This window comes from Phaethon aethereus, assembly GCF_964289735.1.
Source record: "Phaethon aethereus genome assembly, chromosome: 17".
In the NCBI taxonomy this organism is placed as follows: domain Eukaryota; kingdom Metazoa; phylum Chordata; class Aves; order Phaethontiformes; family Phaethontidae; genus Phaethon; species Phaethon aethereus.
The window spans coordinates 15445686-15457151 of record NC_138593.1 but is presented as its reverse complement, the minus strand read 5'-3'; positions in this window follow the sequence as shown (position 1 = coordinate 15457151).

The following is an 11466-nucleotide window of genomic DNA, read 5'->3' as shown; positions in this document are numbered from 1 at the left end:
CCTCAGTACAACATACATAGCCCACAGCAAAGGCGTTACAATTTGCCTCTTGCACAGAGCCATTAGCTCACCAGCTCAAAGGCTGGAGAGTCTGATATCCCTGGTGTTCCTCTCCTCCAAAACCACTTACTATAAATGATCCTAAGGAACAACTTTCCCTGGGTATCTCAGGGCATGAGGATTGTTCCCTCTGCCTCCTGATGCTGAGATGACACTGGGCAAGTGCTAATGGAGAGGAGGTGCACGGGAGGGAAACTGTTTCTGATGATGCAAAACAGGAGAATTCAGGGGCCATTGGCAAAGGAAAAATACTGAAATATTTTTCTGGGCTCACCCAAACTCTCTCATTCAAACAAAAAGAATCTTTTGTCTCTTCTATTCAGGGTCTTCAAAATAAGAGAGTTCACTATTGGGGAAAATTTTGGTCAATTTTAAACAACAACGAACCTGTCATTTAGAAAGAAAGAAGTCTGAACACTGTCACATGGGGAATATCAAAATGAAGCATTTTCTCATTTCCAAACCAAAACATTTCCTTCCAGAAAATGTGAAAATGAGGTGTTTTGACATGTTCAAAAAATTCAATTTTACTACGTTCTTGGCTGAAAGCACTTGGTAAGACATCGATGTATAAAAGTTTCAGTCCCTGAAACTTGCGGCTTGTAGATAATTGTCCTCATCACAGAGCATGGCTCAGCTTCGATACTTCAGAGCTTGCAGTGCCTGGAGCATCAGAGGGACTTCCACCTACTGAACCATCGAGCTCTGCTCCTGCTTGGTGAACTCCATTCTGCTGCACACGCTGAAGTGCCTGTAAGTCTTTGGGTCATAACCGGGGGAAGAAGTCAGGCAGAGGTGCAAGTGCCCCCACGGACAGCAGAGATGCCTTACACCAAGCCCCCACACAGCAGCGGCTCTCTCTGCCCAGCGAGGACAGAGGGTCCTGCCCTCTCCTTGGAGCCAAGCCCATGCCTTGCAGCTGACATCGGTCCACTTATTAGTAATACATTAAATCCCAATTGTTTCTTAATTCTTTTGAAATGGGATAACAGGGCAGTTAATTAGCAGATAGCAAAGCATGCAATTCTGATGAGGAGGCACTGGTTAACACACCAACTACCAAATGTCAAGATGCATTTTTAGCACTGAATGGAATTAATTTGCCAGTGTTCCCTTGTTAAATGTCAGGTCCTTATGACTTGTATACATTAAACAATTCAGGAATTGGAAAGCACTTGTGTAATCAAGTTAAGCGTGAGGCGGGCAGATTTCTTTCACCTAAACAAACCTGAAACTTTCCTTTTCCAATTAATACTTCATTTTATAACAGCTGCCACATTAATTCTTAATTAAATGCTTATTTGAGACACTCTACTGATTAGTGTGAACTAATGAGGAACAATATGAATTGTTTATCCAGCTTCTAGTTATTTTCCTTCATAAAAGGAATGGTGTTTGGATGACTTCTTTCATGTCTTACTGTGCCCTAAAATTAATTCCTTGCAGAAAAACTTTCATAGAAACAGCACCAGCTTCAACTACAGGAGTATTTGCTGAGATTCCGGTACCTGGGGTGCAGATAGGACTGTCTGCAGAACACACCTTTGGGGGTGAAAATGAAGGTAAGTCCCAACAGGTGATCCTGCTTTCATGACAGTGAGCCTTGCTTCAAGAGCTTTCTTGAGGTCAAAACCCCTAATGTGGCCTTATGTACAAAGAAGCAAGAGTCAACACCACTTTTAGTAACAGTGGTGATGGACAAAGCTTCACAAGTCGTGAGTACGTGTGATCATAAATGATGACCAGGAGAAGCTGTTATGATCATCTTCTCTGATTTGCTTTGCTCCAGGCAACCACAGACTAGAGACTTCTTGAACTAAAGTTACATATACATCTTCCTACCTAACTCCCGGCAAAAAGTCTCCAGCCGCAACTTGTCTGTATGCTTTTTCAACCCAGGAGACAGCAGTCAAAAGCAGAGACAATGATGCAAGCTAGTGCTTGTGCTGTCCCACACAGAGGCTGTGTCACACCTCTCGCCCCTCTCTGAGCCTCTCCCACTTCTGCTGTGTCTTCTTTGAGGCAAGGGGGAGCACAGCCACACAACCGATGAGCTTTGGATGTGCCGTGGAGTTAGACGGTGGCATTACGCAGTTCTCTGTTGCGTTGGTTGTCCCTTTCCTAATAAATCTGAGAGCATCGCTGCTGGCTTTGGCACTGCAGAGCTCTGAGCAGGCGTTTTCATGGCACTTTCCCCACTACCCAGATCTATTTCATTCACACCCTGTGATTATGTGCGTATAGTCAGGGCTGTTTTTGTCTACACTTATGACTCAGTCTTTATTGACCATGAACTTATTCTGGCATTTTATCACCTAATCATTCAGAATTGTGAGATCTTCCCTCAGCTTTTCATGAGGAGGTTTAGATTTGACTGTCCTAGAGGCTTAGTTGCTGGTTTTGATCCACAGCAGATTTGGGGAGTTTGATAACCAGTCCTTATGAAAACGTCAAAAACTCCCTTGTGAAAAAGTAAAGAGGCACAGGGTCGAGGCCAGATACTTGGGAAACGCTACTGGCATTTTCCCTTCATCATGAAAGCTCATCATCTGTCTCAACCACTCATTAATTCACAAGAGGCGTCTCACCTCCCTCAGGGCAGTTTAGTTTCCTTAAGAGCTGTTAATGAAGGGACCTTACTAAAGGTTTTTTGAAAAGACAAATACGTCAGCTGGATTTATCACCTATGCACCTATTAACTCCTTCAAAGATTTCTCATATTTTTGAATCAAGAGTTTGCTTTATTTCTATTCAAATATTCTTTTTGACCAGTTTTACCAGACTGTGATCAAGTCTGTATTTCTCCAAATGCTTCCGAGTTTCCTTTAAAAGCTTGTTCCTCATTTGTTGTCTTTCATTGCTATAATATTGGGATTGATTTAAGTGATACTTTGCAGAACACAACGAGTAGTTCAGCAATTTCATATCTGAATTCCTTTAAACCTCTTGGGTGAATGCCATCTGTTCGTGCTGATTTCCTACTGTTCATTTTACCATTTCTTTAAAAGTCTCCTCCTTAAGTTCTGACGGTTGGTCAGACTCACCCCCTGTAAAAAAGACTTCCCTAGGCTCTCCATAACAAGCCCCAAAGCGAAGAAATAACCTTTCCTCTCTTCTGTGACCCTTATCTTCCTGGAGAACTCCTTTTAAGCCTCCATAATTTAGCAATTTTCTGGTAGACTTCCTTATAATGTATTTGAAAAAAAATCTTTTATTTCAAGCTTTAGTTCTTCAGCAGGTAGTTTCTCAGAAGCTTGTTCGACTTACAACATTATGGTTTCATATTTAAGTCACAAGAGCTCTTCTCTATTTTCATCTTTTTTGAAATGACTTACTCTTTTAAAATAATTCCTCTTTAACAGTTCCCTTTACCCTGTTGTTTAACTGGTGCTCCCTATTTTAGGACTGTCCATGTGTTTTTCAGCGGATGATATGCTCTTACTGCACGCTTCTGACACTGTATCTATAAACAGGTTTACGTCATCCAAAAATACTTCACCCTTTCTGCTGCTCCTTTTACTTACTTTTAGGAAGATTTCTCATTTTTATGTCATTACTTCTTCACGCCCTTTTAAAATAAAACTTTATTAAAGAAGATTTTCACCTGTGGCTTTCTCACTCCCACAAAACTGTACAAATACAAGTATATAACGATCATTATTACAGTGTCACTCTGATGACTGCATCTGGAACAATATCGTTTTAATACTCAAGATAACATAAAGAATTTCTTCTTTTCTGATGTGATCTCTGAGCATTTGCTGCAAGAAGTTCTCATTTAGAGTATCTAAAAATTAGTTTCTATACCTTATCTCATTTTATCTTCTAACATCTCCACATGGACATAATGAAAGGCTCCCATTACATTGTGTTTATTCTTCCCATGTCATTACTCTCCCTACATTTTTGTGAACTTCAGTCTATGCAAAAACTTAAGACCTTGCATGTTACTTGTATTAGGTTATGACTAGCCTTCCTGGCAATTCAATGGGAGGTGCAGCATTTCTACATCCTCTCTGCTACTTACTGCTCCTTGGAGCTTCCTTGCCTTATGCAAGCTTCACCTGCAGTGACTCAGTATTTTCTTCCTGGACATCAACAAAGACATTAAACATTGTTCAGGTCAAAATTCACTACTTGCAGATGTCCAGAGGAAATTTCCCCCTGTGGAATTGGGCTTGAATACTGTAACAAAACCATAAACAGCAATACCAAATAAAAGTGATCAAGAGCAGAAGTTATCATCTCCCCAAAACAGTGTTTGTGAATTACTCACAATTCTCTTCCCCAGCTGTGAGACCAGAGGCTCTTTCTTCAAAAACCTCCATCAGCAAAATCTACCACGTTTCTCCCAGTGAGACGTGACCTGTGCAGCGAAGACAAATCCTAGTGAATATGCCATATGTTAATTCAGCAGCACTGCACATTACACTGCTGAGACACCTTTTATACTCTGGTTAAAATCCTGACCCCACCGAATTTCGTGTTCAACACCCTTTGTACTCCGGTGAGGCTACAATTCCTCCCCCGTCTCTCTCTTGTTACGGGTGGGGAAGCCGGGCTCTGGCCCTGCATCGGCAGCGTGCCCACGGGGGGATAGGCAGATGCTGTGTTTGGAGCTTGTCAGGCTAGTTGGATTATTATTTTTCCATCTCTCCTCAAATTTCTCCACTCTCCTGCCTGTGGATGGTGTCTCTTGCCACCCACTCCATTTCTATAATCAGGGAAGAAGCAGTAGTTAGTGAAAAAAGCTCAAATTGAGTAAATCTCCTTCTCTGAGAGCTTAAGAAAGCAGCGGTAGCTGCGTCCCAATTACCATTTTTACGTAATTAGCTCTGGTCTGGGGGGCTAAACTGCAGGCAAGATTGCACAGGGGTGTGAAAAAAATCCCCCCCGCAGCCTTCCTGGTGTAGGCAGAGGGTGCAGGCAGCAGGTCCTGGAGACCAACTGGTAGAGTCAACTGGGGGTATCCTAAATGCGCTGAACAGTGAGATCACCAAGGGGTCCAAGCTGGTGCTTATGCACTGTGATATATCTTGGTTATAACAGCAGAGAACAACAAATATGAGACAGTGTGTGAGAAAACTATGAATAGTTGAGCTTTCATGCCAATTGCTTTTGCTGTCCCTCCCCACCAGCACAGGAGCCCTCCAGGTCCTCCTGACTTTATGGAAGACACAGCTCTTGTAGAGGAGGCTCAGGGGTCAGCAGCAGCAGGAACAACCAGCTCTTCCTCAAATGGAAATCTTTGTGGTCTCTGACCTGATGGAAGCTCCTGCAGATCCACCCCCGGAGAACAAACTTAGCAGCTGAGACCGAAATTTTCCTTCAAGGCGCTATTCAACTAAGGTTTTCACAGGAAGAGAAATTTCTCCCCCTGAAGCCTCCAATTTCAGTGACATTTTCCTCAGGATTTCTTTCTAAATCCCAGGATATTCAATTTGGGGGTTTTAGGGATTTAAGTGTTTTTAAAGACAGTCCCAGAAGCTTTGGAAAAATATTTAGTAAATGTAAAAATATTGTTTCTATCAGAAGTTTTCATGGAAAGAAGCAGCAGTTCCCAAGCACCTCTTTCCAGACACAGTAACAATCCTGTACATGTCAAAAAAAGAACACATTGTCCTTTGCAGCTGATTCTGATTGCCTCTGAAGGTCTAGGAGTCCCTCTCGAACTCTGTGATGGATTCAGGCTCAGAACAGTATGATAATGCCAACAGTGAAAGCAGACGCAGCTTTATTCTGCTTCCACGAGTATCAGGCAACTTGTTTCTGAAAACCTCAGAACCAGCCTACTTGTTCCTTTCTCCTGGGTGCAAGAAGTGAGCAGGCACAACTATGTGCTGGCTGAACTTGTGCCATGTAGAACTTCCTACCATCCAGAACTACAACTGATATGTTTTGGGGAACTCCGCATCAGCAGCTCTGCAGAAGGTCCCTGTCTCTCATCTGCACTCCGGGGCCAACCCAGTCAGCTTCAAAAGCCAAGCGAGAAGTGGCCTTGCTTCCCGCTGCATTGCAACAGACCCTTTCTTGAGGGAAAAGCCATCTGCTCTAGACTCACGTAAATCAACACTAATGCCAACCAAGAAGCACCTTGGCTAAAAGGAAAGGGAGACATAGACATTATGCCAGTTCTCAGCTGATGTTCCACTCTCCTAAAGATATTTTCACGGGTATGAGTTCGCAGTTCCTTTACTCCCTTTAGGTTCTGCCCAACTCAAACAAATATCAAATAAGAAATGGGACTTAGGCGGATCCATTCTTGCTGTTCTTGCAGAGACGCAGGGATTTGGAAAAGCAGACTCCACCGCTATCCCTCCCTGCATAGACAGGGCTGTGCAGGTGGGGGCACTCTGGGCAAATTCATTCTAGTACTCTTGCAAGACATAAGGTGAAGGATACTCCTCCAATATGCATGTTTTAACTGACCGTGGTGTCTGCCTGCATCAGAGGGAGAGACACACAGGGCAGTCAGATTGTTATGTTAGTGGAGCAGTGGAAAAATAACAACCCAGCTAGCCCAATGAATATTGATTTGTTCCCAATCAAGCCCAGGATGCATCATCACATGGTAATTTCCGTGCAAGGCATGTGATCCCAGGCACTGCAGCTGGTAATTGCCCACTAAAGCATGCGATCCCTGCCCCAAGTGCGTCGGGGCAGCTTGGAATGGAGGCTGCTGACAGGAGAGGGGCTTGCACTGACTGCCTGACCCTCAGGAAAGGCTTGGCTGTTACCAAGCTGAAGTGAGAGTTTGTATAAAAATACTAAGGCGGAGGATTTTATCCAGGCTAGTTAGTGCACCCTGTCCTTACATATCTTCATCCTCACCTTCAGGAGGGCCATCCAAGGGGCATCCAGCATGGATATCTCCAAAATACCACGTGGACTAGTTGAGTTCAGGAGGAAGAGCTGCCCTATGCACTGCATGGCATGGCTGGTCCTCATCCATTTCTGCCACAGTAAAACGCAAGCTCAGGCTCCAAGCAACAGGAGTGTCTGTTGCACAAGAGCAGCTCTGTTCTCTTCACAGAGGTAGGCTTTTTGAATTTGTATCTGAAGGAACCCATTTTATCCTTCTCCTCCTCCTCCAGATCACGCATCTTTCACCCTCACTCCTTTCCAGTGGATGTGCAAAGGCCAGAGCTGCCCTGCCCTGAAATGCCACCAGTACTTTTTCCTAATTCTGCTTGTGGGGAGCTGGAAGGGTACATCAGAGCTCCTCTGTGCACAGCTCGAGCATCCGCTGCTGACCACACTAGGAATTCAGCAGGCTGGACTTTGCCCCCTTCACCAGGAGATGCTTACCTCAGCTCTTCACATCTGTCTCCAAGAAGAATTCATCCCAGTGACAAAATGCGGGGCCAAACCTCTCAGTTCAGGAACTAGCCCTGGAAAAATCAGGTTCATGACAGGTGCTAATTTTCTGTTATTAACTTAGACAGTAAATTTATCATAACTATGTGTTCTACTGTTATTACGGCTATAATCCCACTAACAAGATGAGCTGCCCAGCTGGCACTTAATGTCTCTGAAAATGTGAGTTATACTGCTGGAAAAACAAGCCATGTGGAACAGGAGCAGGGGCTGGCTAAGAAAGTTTAAATCTCATGCACGGATCTCTGAGGAGAAACTGGGACACTGCTGGACCAGCAGAGAGAGGGGGAATTTAAGTTTGAGGGGTCATATGTGTCTAAGTGTAAAGATGGAAAGGATATTTTTTCCATGATATAAAGACAAGAGGGATTTTAAAGCTACCTAACTTCTTCCAGGTTAATGGGGATAAAAAAATTCAGTAAGAAACACTCAGAGGGAAGCTCAACCCTGCAAAGGTCACCATGTAAAATCAGCAAGCGCATCACCCTCCCTCTGTTATGTCTTCTTGGTCTACCAACCCATGCTTAGTTATGGGACTATCCCCAGGTATTGTGTGTCCTTGCAGGTTCCCTGCACAGGACTAACTCACTTTTTCTTCCTTTAGATGGTCAAGTGAAGCTCCCTCCTGAACCTACTGTTCTCCTTTGGGAGCATGCCTGACCACAGATCTCCTTCTCTTGCTCTAGCAAATTTCTCAGGCTGAGATCTGAGGCCAAACTCACATTCAGGTCACACACAGTGGCACAGCCCCAGAATTAATGTTCCCAGAGCCAGTGGGAAATTCAGAGCATCTCCTTCCTTCCTCTCTCCTTGTCCCATGCTGCACATGATTATTATTGCAACCAAAAAAGCAAACACCAAAAAAGTAGATTTCTCCTCCAAGGTCAAAGGACAGACCAACACCAGGATGAAGTGGAAGAAGTCATGGCTCTGACCTCCTTATCAACCACTGCAGCATTTGTAGCCTCTGGCATGGAATTTTTTCCTACAACTTGTCCCCATCTTTGGGGACTATTCAGGGAACGCTGCTGTTACCTACAACACTGGTGCCAGTCGCTGCCTGGCTGACTGAGACCTTGCATTTGCCAAGAGAGTACAGACTGATGCAGCAGGATGGATGAGTTCTGCACAATGTTAAATGATTCGGCTGAGAGGGAGAAATGCAAAGATGAGATAGGGCAGCTGGCTTAGCTGAGGGCTGGAGACAACGAGGGTCACATTTGTTTGGTCTGTTCTGATAGGTATTATTTCTGAGTAATAGCAACGTGTCTTTCCAGAACTTGCAGGCTCAGCCTTCACCTGAACCTTTAAAACTGCCTCAAGGTACAGGGAATGAATAAAGATGACCAGAATTCAAATTTCAGTTCAGTTGTGCAGCAGCTGCCGAGGCTTTCTTGGTTTCCTAGTGTCCCTGTTTTGCACGTACGGCATGGCTGCTGGTACCTTGGAAGAAAGGGGAAGAAACTACCAAATCACCCTATTTCCCACGGGTTTTTCCAGGGGCCAAGCCCCAGGGCGATGGGCAGAGAAACGGCCTCGGGTGCCTAGCAGAGCTCCACAGAGCAAGCAGAGCTTGCCTGGTGCCTAACACAGGGTGACAGCCTGCGGGCAGAGCACCTTCCGTCAGTGATAAGGCATCAGCTGGCCTGTCTCCAGCACGAGCACTCCTCCTTCTTCCATGTCCAATAGTTCAGGAGGGAACCTATCAGTCTGGAGTTATTTATCTTCGTCTAACCAATCCCAACTCATTCTGTTCTTTAGTAGGAAAATTTAAGAGTTCATAGGTGGCTATAATTCAAGCTCAGGCTAGGTCTATGAGCTCTTTGAGGCAGAGAGCTCTCCCACCGGTCTGCAGCAGACCAGCACTGGTTGTGTAGCAGCCGGAAACATTTCTGGAGCGCTGCAAACAGTCTCAGTCACCTGATTTGCAAGAAAGAAAATGCAGGGAAAAAATGTGATAAATATTAAATGCAGGCTAGGCTGTTCACTGGGGACAAATTGGAGCAGTCCAGTGTAGACTGGACTGGTGAGCTGGACTGCCTCACCTGGATGAGCCAGCTTCCAAAGCACTGCTCTGGGGAAGCTCAGGTTAAACTGGTTTATGAGTCACCAGGACCTATGCATAGACCGTCGCTTCTGGAGAATGAGCAGGAAATGAAGACTTTCTGAGATTTCAAGGCAGAGATGATCATGGAGAGTCAATTTGGCTCAGTCCCCAAATCTACCCCACGGCTCCAGAATTTCACCCAGCGTATGGTTAGAGTCCACAAATTTCACAAAGACTTTGAATCTTCCTTCAAAGGCCCCAGGCAATCAAGAAATTATTTCTGACTTCATAACCTGATCTTTCTCACAGTTCCCAGGTAGCACCTTATTTCTCATCTGATTTTGTCTGCTTCCAACATTTAGTGACTGAATCTTATGCTGCCTGTGTTAGCTAGACAAGCCCCCAGCTATCAGAAATCTTTTCCCTCTGTAGGGACCTACAGCCTATGATCAGTCTTCCTTTCAGGTTTTCTAAATAGATTCAAGCCCTTTTTCAAGTTTTCCTGAGCACATATTTCTAGAATAGTTTTTTCCTGCACTGGGGACCAGGGTGGGAGATGCTTTGTTTATTGCAGGTGATCAGCAGGCAGATTTCCTTGTTTTCAGAAAGAGCTCATCTGTGGAGGACCACAAAACTCCATCAGCAAACACAGTATTGCACAAGTTATGAGCATTTGTGAGATCTAGACAAGGCTATTTAAAATAAATCAATAAATAAGCCCCCCCACAAAGTTCCTATTTTTCCTCTGGCAATACTCCATAATGCAAGTTAGGAACTGGTTCTGAATATTCATGGAGAAGCACAGATTAACCACTCCTCCTCCTCCCAAGTTAGCTTCTCTTTTTTCCTTGCTTTTATCTGTCCTTCACCTGCTGTGGTTCATCTTGGAGTGATATTCCCGTACCGCAAAGATGCGGGCAGATAACTAACACGCTTTCACGCTGAAAGCTTGGTTCGTGCCTCTGAGGGATGGAAGTAGGGCCAAGAGGTGCAGGCCCTGAAGGTAAACCATTGCTCTGGTTCACTGGAAGCTGCCAGATTGTGGTTTCACTCACACCAACGTAATCCAAAGTGAACCATTCCCACCAAAGTCACACGCGCAAGTGACTGCAGACTTAGAGTAGAGGCGTGGGGCTCAGCACAGGGCTGCCCGAGGGGTATTTAGCCTTTCTGCGTTGTTTCCCAGCCCAGGCTGTCTGGATCCAGGCAGGATGAAAACTCAGTCAGGAGGCCGCTGCCCCGTTGGATGCTGTGGCCTCCAAAGGCTGTGACACTCCTGCAGCTCAGCCTGGAGTCCACTCAGTGACTGGAAAGTGCTCCACTGGTAATTCCACCTCTCTTCTTACCTTGCGGCTGTGAGGCGCTGCCGACCGCCCTGCCTACCCTTCAGGTGCCTTCATTACTTCGCTGCAGCACTATGTCATGGTACGTGGTTACGTCAGGCTCTGAACAGGTCAACCAGAACAACCCCCGTCTAGACTCCGTCTGTCCCCACCCAGGCCAGCAAACTGCAGCTGCCTCCTGCCCACCATCGGCCTTCCAGAGTCTTGCTGGGAGCCCGACCAGTGCGCTGACCCACCAGCAAGCATTTAAAAGGTTTCTACCACTTCCTCCTGCTGTACAATCATTAGTTTGGCTTTTGAGGTCCTGAATTCACACCTGACTCACAATTCTTGTGTCCTGCTCTTTGACCTGGCCCTGTTGATAGGGCTCCCTGACACTTTTGTCTTTGGTGGACCCTAGACTTGCCTGTTAATCTAACAGCTGGCTGTTTGGGTTCTGGACTCAACGATGGGTCTAGGGTTATTGCTCTGTCTACTCGGTCAAGCCTGCTGAGGGCTGTCTTGTTCATTAAAATCCCCTGTCCCAGGAGACCTGATTCTGGCTTCCCATCCCTGCTTCTAGCTGGTCTTGGCCACTGGGCGCCACTCCCCACATGGTAGCTGTGAATTTGTGTAGGTACGTGTTCACATTTCAGAGTG